Source organism: Hippopotamus amphibius, chromosome X (genome assembly GCF_030028045.1).
Source record: "Hippopotamus amphibius kiboko isolate mHipAmp2 chromosome X, mHipAmp2.hap2, whole genome shotgun sequence".
Lineage (NCBI taxonomy): Eukaryota > Metazoa > Chordata > Mammalia > Artiodactyla > Hippopotamidae > Hippopotamus > Hippopotamus amphibius.
Genome location: NC_080203.1, coordinates 18,248,947 through 18,268,354, shown reverse-complemented (window position 1 = coordinate 18,268,354; position 19,408 = coordinate 18,248,947). Strand labels below are relative to the sequence as shown.

The 19,408-nt window shown below is 47.8% G+C and overlaps 1 long non-coding RNA gene across 3 annotated transcripts; it reads right to left on the bottom strand.

The window, feature by feature from the left end:
• Positions 1-12,580: 12,580 nt before the first annotated feature.
• LOC130842670 (uncharacterized) lies at positions 12,581-19,395 on the bottom strand. 3 transcript variants are annotated; one of them, XR_009050507.1, is made up of 4 exons: positions 19,309-19,395; positions 18,889-19,008; positions 18,405-18,519; positions 12,581-17,852 (listed from the first exon to the last, which is right to left on the bottom strand). It is a non-coding gene; the product is annotated as an uncharacterized LOC130842670 (long non-coding RNA). The 3 variants fall into 3 exon arrangements; XR_009050505.1 differs by having other exon boundaries at positions 18,889-18,982; positions 19,309-19,385; XR_009050506.1 differs by having other exon boundaries at positions 18,889-19,039; positions 19,309-19,383.
• Positions 19,396-19,408: the final 13 nt, after the last annotated feature.

Below are 19,408 nucleotides of genomic sequence, written 5' to 3'. Positions count from 1 at the left end.
TATTTCAGGTCACTGGGTATGATCTTACCTGAGGCCTTTGCACTTGGACTTTACCAAACACCATGAAACCCCACTACCACTCCGATCTTTACATTCCCAGGCCTCACCGGAAGCGCATTCCGCGGAGGCGGGCCCAGGGCAGGGGTGGGCGTGGCCAAGGGGCCGTGCCGGCGCCTGCTCAGGTTCCGCCCGCAAGGCCAGAAGATTGCCAGTGCCCAGGCGCAACATGGGGCCGAGCTAAGGCTGGAGGGGGCGGGGGAAGAGGTGTGTGGGAAGGGGCGGGGCTAACAGCCACTCGAGAAGGCGGGGTCAGAAGCGCAGGGCAGGGCCTAGGTTTCCCAAGGCGTGGTGAGCGAGGCGCAGGAAATGGGGGAGGAGCCCAGGACCCTGTCTTAGAGGATGGGAGCGGGGGGCCAAGTGCTCTGGAGCTGAGGTGGCACCCGCCACTCACCCTTACGAATTCCTTGGCTGACCCTCAGTCTCTGGACCTGTCTTGCGTGAGGCTGCGTGAACACATTTTCCTGCTTATTCGTGCATCTCTCGGCCAGAGGTTAGTGGCACCTAGGCTGCAGGTGTTGCCTGCAACATTAATGAGAAAGCCCCAGTATTAGCCAACATAATCCAGAGCAGCATGTTCAAAGAACGCACCATGACTAGGGAATGTAAGGCAGGTTGGATGTTAAGAAGTCTCTTCATTTGCTATGTTGAAAGACCAAAAGAAGATAATCATGTGGTCATCTGCGTCATTGCTGAAAAGATAAAAATGAGGGGTTATCTGATTTTACCAGAGGCATTTTGCTTGTAGTCTATTACCAACACGAGAAAGTCGAATTACCACTTTGATCACTGTCACTTTCTCTAACATCATAATCACATATATGCACATAATTCTCTTTTTACTTAGGGCAATGACACTCCAAGTTGTTTCATAAATCATGTGTTTTTATGAGATAATGCTCTGGATGCCCACAACAGCTCGACCCAAAGAGGATGTGGCTCCTGTCGTTCCATATTAAAATATGTAATTAATGGGTTTGGAGTTGGGATTTTAGTTGAACTCTTACTTTTATATGTTGTTTATATATTGGAACATTTAAGGGAATCTTACTTTCACTGATTTTATATGTTTACTTTTTTAAATACATCGATTTCCTATTCATGAAGGTTTTATTCATTAAGACTTTCTTTTTCTCTCCCAAATCTGCTCTCCCTCTGTCTTCCTCCCCTTGGTAAATGGCAGTTCTCTTCTTCCTATTGCTTAGGCCAAACACCCTGGTGTCTTCCTTGACTCCTCTGTTTCTTTCATGTCCCACATTAACTCCATCAGCAGCCTTCTTTTCAGTCAATCTACCACAGTCTGTATATGGAAGTATGAGCCAATACCTAGAGTAGGGTCTCATAAACAGAATATGGACTCATAAAAAGACATGAGCTAATATATAGAAACAAAGTCTGTATGTAAGGTATGAGCTTACTCAAGGTGTATGAATCCCTTCTAACCCACTGGGGTGAACATCAAATCAAAAATGGGTGTAAAGGAAACATCTGTGGATTTGCAAGGGGTTGGCAGTTCAGCTCAGCCTTCTCTCTTCATAGCCTAAGACGAATAGTAAATAAAGGGAATCTCCTTTGACGTACATGAAAGCAATATCCTTTTTGACCCACCTCCTAGAATCATGGAAATAAAATCAAGAATAAACAAATGGGACCTAATGAAACTTACAAGCTTTTGCACAGTGAAAGAAACCATAAAGAAGACAAGAAAACAACACTCAGAATGGGAGAAAATATTTGCCAATAAAGCAATGCACAAAGGATTAATCTCCAAAATATACAAGCAGCTCATGCAGCTTAATACCAAAAAAGCAAATAACCCAATCCAAACATAGGCGGAAGACCTAAATAGACATTTCTCCAAGGAAGACATACAGATGGCCAACAAACACATGAAAAGATGCTCAACATCCCTAATCATTAGACAAATGCAAGTCAAAGCCACAATGAGATATCACCTCACGCTGGTCAGAATGGCCATCATCAAAAAATCTAGAAACAATAAATGCTGGAGAGGCTGTGGAGAAAAGGGAACTCTCCTGCATTGTTTGTGGGAATGTAAGTTTGTAGAGTGACTATGGAAAACAGTTTGGAAGTTCCTTAAAAAACTAAAAATAGAACTACCGTATGATCCAGTAATCCCAGTACTGGGCATATACGCAGAGAAAACCATAATCCCAAAAGAAACATGTACCATAATGTTTATTGCAGCACTATTTATAATAGTCAGGACATGGAAGCAACCTAAATGCCCGTTAACAGATGAATGGGTAAAGAAGATGTGGCACATATATACAATGGAATATTACTCAGCCATAAAAAGGAATGAAATTGTGTTATTTGTAATGAGATGGCTAGACCTAGAGTCTGTCATACAGAGGAAAGTAAGCCAGAAAGAGAAAAACATATATCGTATGCAAACTCATATATATGGAAACTAAAAAAATGGTAGTAATGAACCCATTGACAGGGCAAGAATAAAGATGCAGATGTAGAGAACGGATTTGGGGACACAGGGTGGGAGGGGTGAAGGGGAAGCTGCCATGTAGTGAGAGAGTAGCGTTGACATATATACAGTACCAAATGTAACATAGCTAGTGGGACGTTGCTGCATAACATAGGGAGATAAATTCAATAATGGGTGATGACTTAGAGGGCCAGAATAGGGATGGAGGGAGGGAGTGGCAAGAAGGAGGGGCTATGGGGATACAGGTATAAATATAGCTGACTCACTTTGGTGTACAGCAAAAACTGGCACAACAGTGTAAAGCAATTATATTTCAATGAGGAGCTTAGAAAAAAAGGACTTGGTCCATCTGTCAGTGGGTCACTGTGAGGGTGTCCCTGGTAACCCCTGGCTTGTGCCTGGTGTCTGAAGTGAGGGGATACTGGCTGAGGACTGTGCCCTTAACCTTGAACGTCGGCATAACTGTGGATGGTTACTATGGGAATTGCCGCCCTCCTCCTTCCCCTCACGAGGAGGACTCCATGCTGCCCCACCATAGGGCTGGGCCAGGGCAAATGAATAGTCTTGGGTCCTGTTCTGAAAACTGGGACAGTCACCGAGAGTACACCTACATCTGGAAGAGTAATGGCTGCCCAAAATTGACCCAGATCACCTGCCTGGATCACTAGAGAAACTCAGACCCCACACAGTAGGGATCAGACCTTCATGTCTCTTCCTCTCTGGCTGGACAGCAGGCCGGAATTGTACCCTGTGTCCATGGGAAACAGATAGATGGATACAGACACAGATAGGGGGGTACAGGGACAGAAAAAATCAATGTGCGGTAGGAGGCAGGAAGACTGAAGAGGACACCAGTGCTGGACCTGGGGCACAGATCAGCCCGTCATCTGCCTGTGTCTGCAGGAGTCTTCTGCCCTGAGGGCTTCCAGGACACTCAGCCTTTCCAGCCAGAGTTCATCCTTGCTCAGGGCCTCACCAAAATCCCAACAGTGCCTGGAAGACCATCCCCAAATGTCATAGGATAATCACTAGTCACTTCCCAAAGTCTTGGCAGAAAGGTAATCCATGCCTTTCTGGTCTTGGCCTTCCCGGAGTGGGGAAAATAATCAGAACAAAAAGCAGAAAACGATCCCAGATTTGGCGAGCCCCCATCCTTCTTTCCTATAGGCTGCCTGACTGCCACTCACTCATCTCCAAGTTGATGCCACTTTGAAGGAAAAGGGAGAACAGAAGGGGAAGGGATCACTTGAGGTGTGCGGAGGGGCCTGAGCCTTGGGGATGATCAGAGAACCTTGACCTCCACCAGAATAATGGACTTCTACATGTATGCACATGGGCCAGGAGTTGTGTATATAGATATATACATGTGCCTTTGCAGCAAGAGCCCTATTACTGAGTGCCAGGCTGTCCAGTGCCTGGAATAGATTCCCTTTCATCATCACATTTATCTCCACAACAATGATTATGAGGGAGACACATACGGCTTGGCCCATAAAAAGCCCTCAATAAATGGAAGAAATTACACACCTCTCAAGACTTCCCCAGGTCCACAATTTTTTGTTCTTATGGAAAACACACATCCTGCCAATTAATTAATTAATTAATTAATACCTGCTGATCCTGTGATAAGATACATATGAGAAGTAACCCTTCAAATCTCACCAAGTTTCTCTCTTGCCTGTTGGCTTGGACTTACATAGCTAAGTCATGTAGCTCCCATCTTAGACAACATATTCTTTAACACAAGAGGAGGCAGTAATTGTGCGCTGCTCCAAGGACAAAGAACAAGGTAGACTCAAGGGCCAATCTTGCCAGAACAAAGAGTTACAGGACTCCTATCACTCTGAACAAGGCAACCATTGCAATGTCCCAGAGCCCTCTCAAGCAGCATGCCCTGTCCCTTGCCCATCCCATATAAGGAAAGATATTTGCCCCATTTTTCTCCCGCTCAGCACACTGAAATCTATACATACTCTGCCCAGTCAGCAGATAACCGCAGGTTCCCTGGCTATAAAAATAGGCAAGTAAGCCATGCTCATTGTTGACTTTCCCTGGCTGTGAGGAACTCGGCCCGCTGTTCTTGCAGTGAACCCCTCTCTCTAATAAACTCTATCTTCCTTGCATTCTGCCTTGTGTCTGGAAATTCTTTTCCATCACACACTTGGAACACAATATTTCCCAGCCCATACGGAGACTTCTCCTGGAGGGGATCTCCTCCCCCACCTCCTCTCCTCATTCCTTGGGACCCTCTGTGAACAGGCAAGTGGCTGTGGCAGCAACAGAGGAACTCTGGGCAGGGCCACACCCTGGTGTGTTCCAAAGGCTCCACAGCTCACTTTGCCCCAGAAACTGCCACCCAGAACGGGTGAGGGTCCTTCTGTCTTCCTTCTGACTGAGGACAAGGCCAATTGATATTGTGTGGCTATGGGTCAGGCATTTAGAAGCCATTAGGGTGCCTACCTCTTGAAGACACCCGTGAAAGGATGAGGGGGTGACGGAACAGACCAGGCCACTAGAGCGTCTACCCCTATGAAGACAACTTCCGTGCAACGTGAGGCACATAGTGGTTGACACAAAACACAAAGCCCACAGTCCCTCGGCCACCGCCTCCTTGGTAGGATTAGAAGGTGGGAATTGCAGTCTTCTTTTCCAATTACTTCTACTTCCTTTCCTCCGGCCTGGACTGACTGCAAAGGACCTCACCACTTCTAGATCATCCTGAGAACATCTTCCTGTCCCTGAGGATGTTCTAACGGTGAGTTAATTCCTCACTGACCACTGGAACTCCCTTCCCTGTCCTCACAGGGGCCTCAGTCACATGGTTTCTCACAGACCACCTCTCTCAGTCGGACGCGACTGCCAAGACGGTTGGCATATTTTACCTCACTGCAGAGTTTTCACTGCTGCCTTAGTCATATGGAGACGTCACGAAGACAAAGAGGGACAGCTGTTTGCCCTTCAGTGATTCTCAGCACGCCCTCCCCCATTCTACAGCGTCAGGGCTAAGAGTGGGTTTAAGTATGTCTAATCCCTTAGACTCACCTCTCTTTGTATTCTCAGCAACTGGAAGAAATTTGACCCAGACAATATCAAAATGATGAGTTTCATTGTTTTTTGTAACATGGCTTGGCCCCAATACAAACTGGGAGACCAAGAACAATGGCCTTTTAATGGGACACTAAATTATAAAAGAATCCTCCAACTTGATCTCTATTGTCAGAAACTAGGAAAGAATTTCCAGGTTCCATACATCCAGGCCTTCATGGGCCTCAGTTGAATTCTGGGCCCGAGGGACTCCTGTCTCATGTGTCTCCCGGTTGCTGCTCTGTTACCTCGTCCTCCCCCTTTTCCCCCTCCATCAGCTTCACTACATCACCCCTTGCCATGTCCCCTTCCACTAGACATTTTAGATGACGCTTCTTGCCCCAGGTTTGCACGTACCTCCTCCTCAACCTTCTACTCCCAACCTCTACATCTTTACGCAGATGCAAATCTTCCTTCCCCTCATCACACTTGGTCATGGGCAACCCAAAGCTCTGAACCAAGCTCCAATATGCATCCCCTACAAGAGGTCACTAACGCAGACCTAGGTACTATCAGAGTTCATGTCCCCCTCCCCATGTCTGATCTCTCTCATATCCAGGGTAAGCGAGGCTCCTTTAGCCAGGACCCTGCCACTTTTATCAGGGAATTTCAGGCCCTTACCATAGCCTTTGAGCTAACCTGGCAAGATATTCATGTAGTCCTAACTACCTGCTGTACACATGAGGAAAGGAGCAGGACAGGGCCTTGGCTCAGGTCTGGGCAGAGGAGGCACAAGCATGAAATCCTAATGAGAATCAAGCAGGGGCAGAAGCACTCCCACAGGCAGACCCAGGATGGAAATAGGAAGCAAGTGAAAATGGGCCAACAGGATGGCTCACTAGGAGAAATTACATGATTACCTGTCTATTAGAATGGTATGAAAAAGGCAATCATCAAAGCTGTCGATTATAATAAACTCATAGAAATTACACAAGAACGCTGTGAGAATCTGGCCCTTTTTCAGGCCCGATTAGCAGAGGCTATGAGGAAATACATCAACTTAGACCCTGAGAGCCCTGAAGGTGAGACTATACTTGCAGTTCACTTTATAAACCAGGCATCCCCTGACATAAGACAAATTACAGAAACTAGAACAGGGCCCACAGAACCCATTCTCTGTCCTACTTGACACGGCCTTTAAGGTATTTAACAATTGGGAAGAGATTTCCAGAAACAGGCAAGAACTAAGAGAGAAGATAAACTGAAGTGACACACTCAATATATGGCCCTTGCCGTTACTCAGTCCCTCCCAAGACAGGGAGTGATGGGAATCCCTCCCTCTTCTTAGGAACCACAGTGGACCTGCTACCAGTGCAGTCATTGGGTCACACTGTCAGGAACGGCCACACCCCGCCACTCAATACCTCATGCCCTTAGTGTCGACAAAAGGACCATTGGAAAGGGAGTTGTCCCTCCCACCCTTGCAGGGGTAGGCCAATGCCAGGACCACCCGACACCTGGGGTACTTCGGGACCCAGCCCCCTTGACCAAAATCAAGGCCAACTGTCCCTGGTGGTGGTAACTGACTATCAGGAGCAGGAGGTAGATTTTGTTTTAGAGCCGGGGCTCCTGGTTGTGGATGACCAAAGGTGCCCGTGGCTCTATATACAAGCCCCTCTGTTCCCCACAAGAACGAAGGAGCCCCAGGTAACCCTGGATGCGGCAGGGGCTACTATACTATAACCTCTCTGACTGACACTGGGGCTATTTATGTAGCCTTGACATCCTTCTTTGGTCCCACTCACCATTCCTTGATCCTCCTAACAGGGATAGATGGACAACCCTCTTATGGTCGTTTTACACCTCCTTTAATCTTGTTCTCTTTTTTTAAAAATTAATTAATTAATTAATTTTATTTATTTATTGGCTGCATTGGGTCTTCGTTGCTGCACACGGGCGTTCTCCAGCTGCTGAGAGCGGGGGCTACTCTTCACTGTGGTGCGCAGGCTCCTCACTGTAGTGGCTTCCCTTGTTGTGGAGCATGGGCCCTAGGCGTGAGGGCTTCAATAGTTGCGGCACACGGGCTCAGTAGTTGTGGCTCACAGGCTCTAGAGCACAGGTTCAATAGTTGTGGCGCAAGGGATTATTTGCTCCGTGGCATGTGGAATCTTCCCAGGGCAGGGCTTGAACCCATGTCCCCTGCATTGGCAGGTGGATTCTTTACCACTGCACCACCTAGGAAGTCCAATCTTGTTCTCTTGAAAATACTCTATTCACACATTCTTTCCTAGTGCTTCCAGCTTGTCCTACACCACTGTTAGTCTGAGACATTTTAACAAATTTTAAAGCTACTTTATCATTTACTCCAGTAAATCTGGCCTTAACAACCATCCAATAGCCTACTCCAACTCAGTCTCACCCCATATCCTCCACCAATTCCCCCGGAAGTCTGGGACACCACTCTAAACCCCTCCACTCACTTGCCCAACCCAAATCCTGACACACCCGTACTGCATTCCTATCTTGAAATTATTGATCACGCCTAAAGTGTGACACCAGATCTACAAGACACCGCTTTACCCAATGCAGACACTGATTGGTTTACAGAAGGCAACAATTTTATTCAAGAAGGTCGAAGAGGGCTTCTCTGTTGGTGCTGGGGTTCGGAATCCGCCTGCCAATGCAAGGGACACGGGTTCGATCCCTGGTTTGGGAAGATCCCACATGCTGCGGAGCAAGTAAGCCCTCGAGCCACAACTACTAAGCCCACGTGCCACAATGACTGAAGCCCATGCACCTAGAGCCTGTGCTCCGCAACAAGAGAAGCCACTGCAATAAGAACCCTGCGGACCGCAGCAAATAGCTCCCGCTCTCTGCATCTGCAGAGAGACTGTACATCAATGAAGACTCAAGGTAGCCAATAAAATAAATAACTAAATAAATGTATTAAAAAACAAAAAAAGAAGGTCGAAGGGTTTCAGATTTGCAATAGTCAGTTCAATAGGGGTAATAGCGACAGGCCCACTCCATGGGGCAGCCACCTCTGCCCAGAAAGCACAGCTTATGGCACTAACTAGAGCACTCCAATTGGGAAAGGACTACGAATGAACATTTACACAGACTCAGCATACACCTTCCATGTTCTCCAAGCTGATGCAGCCTTTTGGAAGGAAAGGCGCCAACTAACTCCACATACCACCCCAATCAATCATGGACAAGAAATCCTGGACCTGTTAGAGGTCATAAATCCCCTAAGGAAATAGCTACCATCCACTGCAGGGCACACCAAGAGGACCACTCCCTCATAACTAAAGGAAATAATATGGCAGGCAGAGAGGCCAAAAGGGCCCCCCAACGTGTCCTACACGCTCCCTTGATACCAAGTTTAGACTCATGACCCCACAATACTCACATCAGAACCTAAAGAGGGAGAAAATCATGGGTTCACTCTAACCCCTGAAGGGTGGCTACAACGCCCAGACAACAAGCTTCTTTTACCAGAAGCCTCCCAATGGAAGATTCCAAACCACCTTCATCAGGCTACCCATTTAGGACCCAATTCCCGCTACACACTGATAGGGACAATATTGCTAGGAAAAGGAATCCTCTCTACCCTCCAATCTATATGCCAGGCCTGTCCCGTCTGTCACCAGGCCAACCCCAGGGGTATAACACCCCTCCCTCCCCGCTCCCTGCTATTTCATCTGATCCAAAGGCAGGCAACCAATCAGGAGAAGATTGGCAGATAGATTTCACCTACATGCCCCCTTGTAAAGCCTTCGAATATCTGCTAGTCATGGTGGACACCTTCATGGGTTGGATGGAGGCCTTCCCCACTAAAACCGAGAGAAAATCTGAGGGTCCCACGACTCTCGTGAAATATATCATACCCTGGTTCAGGCTACCACGCTCTTTACAATTCGACAATGAACCCGCCATTATTTCAAGTCTAACTCAAGGGGTCAGCGAGGCCCTTCAAATCAGTCATTGTATTCACTCAGCATGGTGTTCTCAGCTGTCAGGCAAGGTGGAAAGAGTCCAACAAGCCCTCAAGAAATAGCTGACCAAGTTCGCAACAGAGACACACCGAACATGGGTTTCCCTCTAACAGATGATAGAACAAAGCATCCCCTTACTTACTATTCTGATTCCCCTTTCTACATTTTCTTCCCCAAAGCTCCTAATGTCACCACCGATTGGACAAAACTAGCTACTTTGGGACCTTCATGTGCCCCACCCCATCCCCAAACTGTCTCTATCAGAACCACAGTATTTGGTTCCAACTCTGTAATATTTAACAAGAAGACTGCAGGAAACTCAAGACACCCGAGGACGATGACATTGCGTGCACCCCTACTATTCCTTCTTCCTACTGGGCTTATGACTTTTCCTCCCACCCCTCAAGGATTGCTTGCCTCTCCCCCTTAGCTGCCATGACTGTAGCTACCACCTATGAGGGCACAGAACCTTCCCGTACCCATTTAGGGACAGGCTACTTCAACATCACTGTAGACGTCTGCTTACACCCCACAAATTGCACCTGTTTCCTCTGCGGATCCAATGCCTATTTACGTCTTCCAGCCACCTGGATGGGGACCTGGACCCTTACATACGTTATTCCTAAGCTTCCCCTTATAAATGACCGTATCCCGCTTCCCTTAAACTCTCAATCACATAAACGGAAGCGGGCAGCCCTCACTGTAATGTCAATCCTAGGCATGTCATTGGGATGGGAACAGGCTCAACAGGACTCCTAACTCTATTTTCACTGCCCGACAGCTCTCTCTCAAACTCATTCAACAGATTACTAACCTAGCAGCTCACATTAACACGCTACAAGAACGAATAAATTCTCTAGCAGGAGTGGTTTTGCAGAATAGGAGAGCTTTAGACTTACTAACAGGCTAGCAAGGTGGGACCTGTGCTAGGTTTACAGAGAAATGCTGTTTTGTCTTTTTTTTTGTCAACCATTTGGGCAAAATTCAAGCTAACTTTTGGGATATTATTGAAAGAGCTACCAGGCTTTATACCAAAGGAGCCTCTGGGGGATTCGACTGGTGGGATTGCAAGATTAATATCTGGTCATGCCTCGGCCCTTTTCTAGGTCATACTTCCACTGATCTTCGGGCCATGTATTTTTAACCTCTTTGTGAAGTTTGACTCTTCTAGGATATAACAAATAAACCTCTAAGTGCTAATGCAATGAGAATATTGGCTGGACAACACGTGAAGAAGCTGACATCACGTTCCATGGAGCCCCCACCGCTCCCTAGGCATACCCTACAGGGAGCAGGTAACCAGACCCAGGGCCCTGGCACACCCCGGTCCAGCAGGAGGCAGCCAGAGAGAGCATCACCCTTTTCCCTTACAAACAGGGTTCCCCAACACCTGAGAGGGAGCTAGGCAGATAGACAGACATGAGCAGGGTATCCAATAGGGACAAAGAATTGGCCCTCTAAATAAAAAGAGGGGAAATGTGCTGTGCTCCAAGGACAAAGAACAAGATAGACTCAAAGGGCCAATACTGCCCGAACAGAGAGTTACACTGTTATCTCTCTGTACAAGGCAGCCATTGCAAGGTCCCAGAGCCCTCCGGAGCAGCATGCCCTGTCCCTTGCCCATCCCATAGAAGGAGAGATATTTGCCCCATTGTTCTCCCACTCAGCACCCTAAGAGTACACATACTCTACCCAGGGCAGCAGATAACCACAGGTTCCCTGGCTGTAAACACAGGCAAGCAACTCATGCTCATTGTTGACTTTCCCTGCAGACCAAGAAGGCGGCCCGCTCTTCTTGCTGTGACCCTTCTCTCTAATATACTCTGTCTTTCATGTATTCTGCCTTGTGTCTGGAAATTCTTTTCCCACCCGCGCTTGGACCACAACAGTAATAACGATATAAATAAATAAATTCCAACTGTGATGAGAGAACAGAAGACATTTGACCCCCACATGCTGAGGAACTCTCAGGCAGAACGTGACACCTTGCAGCTTGGGGCCCTTTAGACCAGATGGCAAGAACGGAGTTGCTGACACCGGCAGCCTCAGATCTTTATGAAATCTTGGGGAGACGCCGGTACCCACCTACCCAGAGGGCACACCTTCAGTCAGGAGAGAGCAGCACAGTGTTGCTTTTCCCCAGGGGGAAGATTTGAAAGGCCACAAGGCCAAAGGTTCATTAGGCAGATGAAAACATCTCTTAAAATTCTCTGGGATTAGAATTCCAGTACAAAATTGCCAATTAAAAGGCTCATTGATATGGACTTCCCTAATGGCACAGTGGAGAAGACTCTGTGCTTCCAATGCAGGGGGCCTGTGTTTGATTCTTGGTCAGGGAAATACATCCCACATGTCTGCCTCAACTAAGAGTTCACATGCCACATATAAGGAGACTGACTGTCACAACTAACACCCAGTGCAACCACAAAACAATAAATATTTTTTTAAAAAAGGCTAATTGATAATATGTTTAGACCATGTTCAGCTATACAGAGGAAATGTAAATGTAGTATTGGAAATTTTACACAAAGAGTGGGTAGAGTTTTCATATTTTGAAGCACTAGACAAAAGAAGAAAGAATCTGCCAATGAGTTACGTCTTTAGCTTCTCTCCATCTGAAGACGGGTAGTGAGTTTGACATAGCAAAAAGTCCTAACATTAAAGGGACCTGGATTCTCATACAGGCTGAACCAGGAGTTACCTGTGTGCTCACTGCTTCCAGTTCTGTGCCCCATGATGTCTGGACTGATGTTCTGCAGAACATAAATTCCAGCCATGTATTTGTGGTCCTCATGCAGTGGCCAAGAGGATCACTTCACATAGGAAGGTGACAGATTCCCTGTGACCTTTCGTACCTTAACAACCGGAGAACTTCAATCCCGGCCTGGAGACCCCTCAGCCTGCCACCATCCCCATGACATGAAAGCCCCAGATGACTGAGCTCAGAGCCCGCCTGGTACAGCGTGTGATGCACACACACAGCCACATCTTCCTCGATCGTGTTTGTAGTCATTGTGAATAATAACAGCCTCCAGTGGGAGCTTTTCCAACATACACATTTTATTGAAAGACACAAGTATTTTGCAGATTCCTTTGCCAACTGGGTTTGTTCCTCCAAGACACTCAGGAAAGGGAAGACATGAGAGTACAGTACATCTCCACTTGCCAAGACGTTAGCAAATGAAATCATATGTACACAAGGCCTGAGGTTGCATTGCTTACTCCAATTGACCACAGAGAACTTGCCATAAGAGTACAGGTATTGGTAAAAGCATATGGAAGACGAAGGGTGAACAATGACCCCTACTTATTCCTTTTCCTTGAGGTACCATTGGCACAAGTTCCACTTAAGGAAGTTCCCTGCACAGGCCTGCCTTTGGCCAGGACTCAGGAACCACCATTTGTGGGGGGCAGACACCTGGGGGGACCTGGTATCTCATGTAGCATTTGGAGGACAAATACAAAGTACGACAACTCAGAAACGAAGATTTGGGACTTCCCTGGCGATCCAGGGGTTAAGACGTTGTCTTCCAATGAAGAAGGCACGTGTCCCATCCCTGGTTGGGGAGCGAAGATCCCACATGCTTCCTGGCCAAAAAACCAAAACTTAAACAGAAGCAACATGATTGCAAATTCAATAAGAACTTTAAAAATGCTCCCCATAAAAAGCATCTTAAAAAAAAGAGAATGCTTTAATTGTCGCTGTTCAAAACAGACAGCAGGCTTCCATCCCTCCCTTTTCTTAGAGGATTTACTCTGGAAAATGTGTCAGTTCTTTCTCTGCCTCTTTGCAATGTATGCAAATCTTTTTAAAAGCTCAGTAAGCCTCTTGTCAATGTGAAAACCCAGGAATGTTCCTTCAAGGACTTGGCAGCAATCATCCTTGTCATGGGTGAGAACTAGCTAAAGAGGGAACAACTTAGGCAGCTGAGACCAGAAACTCAGCTAGACCCTCCTGAAGAACATGAAATGAACTCCATAAGCAGTGCCCAAGAGCCCATAAAGCTACAGGAAAGAGGAGCATCTTTTTTAGTAACTAAAAATGCCTCTTGCCAATGTGAAAACCCAGGAATGTTCCCTCAAGGACCTGGCAGCAAATATCCTTGTCATGGGTGAGAACTAGTTAAAGAGGGAACAATTTAGGTAGCAGAGAACAGAAACTCAGCTATACTCTGCTAGATCATAAAATGAACCCCATAAGCAGTGCCCAAGAGCCCACAACACTACAGGAAAGAGGAAGACACCTCGGGGGAAAAAAACATCAACATAAGCACCTGCAGTGCACAGGAATCGGCAGAGACACCAATACTTTCTCCGGGCAGAGAGGCCCACAGTACACTGGAAAATGAAATCTGAGGACCTGCTCCCAATTTTAAGGTCGCAGCTTCACAAGGTGAGACATTGCTCACTTCACATGCATCCTGTGCTTTGCTATCTCCTATGACACAGCCATGGCCACCCTAAGGTAGTGTGAGGGAATGGGGCAAGGGGACGGGAGCCATCCCCTGAACCCACCACGTCCACCACAATTCTCACACCAAAGCCCCTGGTCCTCCCCACTCAATGTTTCCTTATACTCTCAGAGCCTCCTCGTATCCCCGCTGGGACGAGATTTCGCTACTGAAGAGAAAGAAAAGCCTGAAATGGGGAAACCACAGCACCCCCTTGCTCCCCAAACTCAACCCCCATCCTCTCCCCCTCCAGTAGGCCATCACCACACACGATGCATAATCCCCCCCACACACTGCCGTGTGGAAAACACCCTCTTCCTTGAAAGGGCTTGGAGACAAGGTGCCCTTGAGGCAATGTCACCCGCCTCCCAATAGAGGAAGACAAAAATGGTGAGAGGCCAGACCACCAAGCAGCAACGCTTTCCAGCAGATTCACAGGGGAAGGGACAGCTACCGCCTGGGGCTGTAGGCCCTCTTCACCAAGGGGAAGAGGAGGGCTTCATCCTCCAGCCTGGACACCTGACCTGGCAGGTTCCTGGATATCCAAGCTCATGTGCACCTGCCCCGGAGGATCCAAACAGCCCCGGCTTCACATAGGGATCATTGACAGGACCCACGTGACCTCTTTCTTCCAAGCATCGTGCAGAGTGTGCTCAGAAGAAGTTTGCTGGAAGTCAATGTGGCCAGGCTGGCATAAAACCCAACCACGTTCCCTCACAGACAGTCAGGATTCGCCAGGGTTCCCAACACGCCCTTGCTCTGCAGAGGGGCACAGAAACCTGACAATAGGCCACAGCCAACATCCACCCAGGACCCAACATTTCCCACGCCCCGGATGCCGCCATTGCCAGTACGCACTTTCTTTAGGAGTTGGCGAGGCATCTGAGCCGGGGGAGTGTGGAAGGAAGAAGAGTCTGGCTGGGACATCAGAAACACCTACCAGCAACAGAAGCTGACTTTCACTAGCCTCTCTGTGGAACACAGCTCACTCTCAGCAGGAAAAGCAGAGTGGCAAACTCAAGTAGTGTGATTATTCACCAGAAGTATTCACCATCAGCAGGTGCCTCCCGGGAGACTCCCTCAAATTACTGTTCTGGCCACAGCAGAGGAGGGGGAAAGGGCACCTTTCCAGAGCCACTTTTCACAGGCTAAGGCAGCTCACAGAATGAAGCAGGAATACAAGCACTTCCCTAAAGTGAAGTGGAACGTTCTCATGAATGCTGGAAACTAGGGAACAACCCCATCAAAAAAGCCTCATCTGGGCCAAAAGACAATTCATTCTTGTGTCACACACAACGAGGTTTACTATCTTCGGTGCCCATGCTAGGCAGAGCCCAAGCAGCACCAGGAATGCAGAAGGGAAGGAAACACTTCCTTGAAAACGCGAAGCTTCTCATACCGTTCACACTGCAGTCCCTTGTCCTCCATCTCTATGAGCAGCTACATCCTGTGCTGCTCTTCCCTGTCCTCTCCCTACCTGCAGACGGCAGGCCTCTGAAGGAGGGACCATATCCTATATGCCATTCCATCTTTCCTGATCAGAAGAGCTCCTCCCCTCACCTGACCCTGTAACCTCTGCAAGTCTCTCTCCAAAAGAACAGACAATCAAACTGGCTGGCCAGTCAGCCAGGAAATCCGTTGCATTCAATATGTGTTCTCCCACATTGGGAGACCATTTTCATTACCACTTATTTCTACTAATGCAAAGGCACACTGTGCGTCTTCTGGGTAACCATATGGACTAGAAATGCAACGGAGATGGAGGGGTGGAAAACCACTGATTTCTCAAGCAAGAAAATGTTACTTAAGAACGCTTCTTGCAGCTTAGTGATGAACATCACAAGATATGGGGCCAGCTAAGCCAGCTCTAATGCCCCCTATACAGTTTGACTCGCCTCTGTTACCATAGCAAGGTAATGAGCCATTCTGTACATCATGAAGGTCCTCTGCCAAACAGAGAGTTATCTATTTACATTATATGTTGTACTCAAATCACACGGTTTGAGACCATGCGGTAATACACCAGTGAAAAGAACGGAGGACAGTTCTTGGTTCCATTCAGTTTTGGATCCGTGGTAGCTGTGGCTATTTTCTTCTTAGCATCACCACTACCTCAACCACCATCATGGCCCCCACCACCATCAACATTTCCAGGAGGCTAACATGCCTCTCAAATGACTGCTGCTGCCCCGTGAGACCACCGCCTGCATATTACAGGGAACCAGGATAAAAAGGAAGACACTCTGCTTCAAAGGCCTTGCCCTAGAGTGCTCAATATGATCCATTCTCTTCCTGTCACCCACGTACACAAGGGGCAAACACGAGGTCGATACGGAAAACGTCATACCAAGAACTTACAGCACATTACCATTCCCATCAGAGAGAACACATGCATCAGATACATGCCTCAGGAGGCTAAGTGACAAGGCAGGCCTAGGAATGCACACCTGGGGAAGCACAGAGAGCCAGGTCCCATCTCACATACTGAGTAGTGTCCCCTTCTCACTGCTCAAGAGTCCAAAATCTTGAGGCTGCCACCAATTAGAAAAACCTCCTTTTGGGGCTTCCCAGGTGGCACAGTGGTTGAGAATCCGCCTGCCAGTGCAGGGAACAACACCTTCGATCCCTGCTCCAGGAAGATCCCACATGCCGTGGAGCAACTAAGCCCGTGCACCACAACTACTGAGCCTGCACTTTAGAGCCCAAGAGCCACAACTATTGAGCCCATGTGCTGCAACTACTGAAGCCCATGCACCTAGAGCCCATGCTCTGCAATGAGAAGCCTCGGCGATGAGGAGCCTGTGCACCACAACGAAGAGTAGCCCCCATTCACCGCAACTAAAAGCCCGCACACAGCAAAAAAGACCCAACACAGCCAATAAAATAAATAAATAAACTTAAAAAAAGAAAAGAAAAACCTCCTTTTGGAATGCTCTGCCTAGGGACTGCTTCCTAAAATGCCAATACTCGGCAGAATTACCCATTAAACATGTCACTGGGGAATTACCCACAGGCCCCTCCAATGAAGAGACTCAGATAGATTGCGATGGACAGCCCTCACAAGTGTGTGTGGAAAGGGGAGGAGGCGCCACAGTTATCGGTAAGTTTCACAACTGTTTGGACAAGTAAATGAGCCAGGCTCGCTCACTATCATGTCTCTTGGTCAAGGAACATAGGTTAGGAGAAAGCTTTTCCTAAATGTTATAGGTTTCACTTTTTCATGGAAGGAGAAATTTACAATGACCCCCATCTTCCAAGGGTTTAATGTAATTTTACCCTTTATACAGATAAACCAAAAATGTATGAATCTCAATATGCTGGGAAAAAGCTAGACACTCCAGTTTCTAATCAAAAAAGAAACATGGAATTCAAACATGGGTGGGTGAACTTCAGGTTCTGTGATGCCAGCTTCTGACTGAAACTTGTACCACTAAAAAAGTAGAGGAACCAGAGTGATATAGTGAGACTAAATGTTAGAAGTCTCTTTGAGAAGATCCTACAATAGCGCACATTTCTGGTGAACACTTGTCTCCTCCCCTTTCAAATTAGCAAATGTCTTCACCTGAATGTTGCTAAATGAATCACCACACAGAAAAAAGTCATTTATACAGAAAAGGAAAGAGTAGAGACCTTTCTGGCACTGCCAGGGAACAGGCACCCTCTGGCCTGCACAGGTTCACACCCTACAAAGTCCTCACAGGTGCGGGTGCGCAGCCACATCAGCCTCCACGGAAGGGGTCCGAGTTGACCAGCGCAGAACGTCGCTCAGAGCAAGGAAAAGCCTGGAGTCCTGGGCTGTCTTTAGTTCTGTGGTTTCCACGGAGATGCTGGAGTAACTCCAGAGGTAATGCGCTGGCCCTGAGAAAGGAAACAACCATTTAAATGAAATGATGCCAAAGTCTAAAGAGCTTGCACAGGAGAAGGAAGCGGTGGTAAGAAGACGCGTTAAACCAAATACCAGAATGTTCTGCTCCCATAGGTGGACTCAGGAAATGGGGTACTAATTCCTTGAGCACCACCTGTGCCCTTCACACAGGTTATCACACTTGATTCTCACTGCATCCATGACAGCATGATATGAATCCCATTCTGCCAAAGCGGAGAGACGGAAGCTCAAAGATGACAGTGAGAAAGAGCCATGAGACTTTGAGACTCACACACTGCAAGCTGTTTGTGGATGAAACCCATGTGTGCTTCCAGCAATATCTGCAAACAATGACGTGGCCAACAATGCATGCAAGGGGGAAGATTTGAAGGGCTATTGACCTATGCTGTACTTCTACTGTGTGCTAGGTTTCCAGGATCCCTATCACAGAAATGCACACCCGACAGCTGCGGGGGTGCTCTCACCCACGTGGTCCACGGGTCCCGTCTCTACCCTTTTTCAGAGATAGAAATGCTTTAAATTACCTCCACATCCATTGGGTCACAATAGGAAAACAGGCCCCCAAGCAGGACCACCTCTGCCTTCGCGACGTTCACGTTCAACACGACAATCCAGCCCATCTTGCTGCTGTCTGCTACTCTGAGAGGTTCCAACCAGAATAAAAAGGCAGATCAACACTTTGATGGTACATGCTCAAGATCAGGTTATTTGAAATCTGACATTCTAAGAAGACAATAGGGCTGTAACAGCAGCACCCACAGTGAGCAGAAGGACACGAGTAAGGACTGGGAAAAGATGTCACTGCCTTGTGAAAGAAATCAATTGCAGAAACAGGGTTTCCATCACAGAGTTAGTAAGCAGCATCCAGGGAGTGACCCTGACGGTGTTCTCCTAGAGCCCCAGGAAAGGCACTTCACCACCATCTTACATCATGTGACAGCTGACAGGGGACGAGTGCCACCCTCTGCCCAGCATCTGTGGCCCCACACAACAGAAGGCTGCCCTTACTTGTCTAGGTGCTCAGGACAGCTGGTCCCAGGTCCACTCTCTTCTCTTCACAGGCCCAGAGGCTGACCAGTACTGGACTTTTCCACCACAGGTCCTGCAGGACATGGCGAGTGTACAAATCTGCAAGAAGACTTGCCTGTGGGCAGACAGACTAGAACAACACGGAACCACGACAAAACATTAAGAGCACTAATGGGGGGTCTGAGACTCACATTTCAGCAAAGAATGTGTGCTTACAATTTCATCCTGTTGTTACATAAGGCACAGCACCGCACCGGGACGCGCCTCAGAGACCCCCTCGGCCGTCCCTCCAGAAACCCGTGGGACACGTCTGTCCACGTATATTAGGACACACCACCTCCCCCACTCTCCAAAGCCCACTGCAGACAGCCAAATACGAGGTAAAGAAATGAAACTTACACTTCTGAGATGTCCGGACGGGGGGCCGCCATGTTCTCTCGTCACTGAGGGGAACGGTCCACGGAAGCCGCGCTGTACCATGCAGGTGGGAATCGGCTTG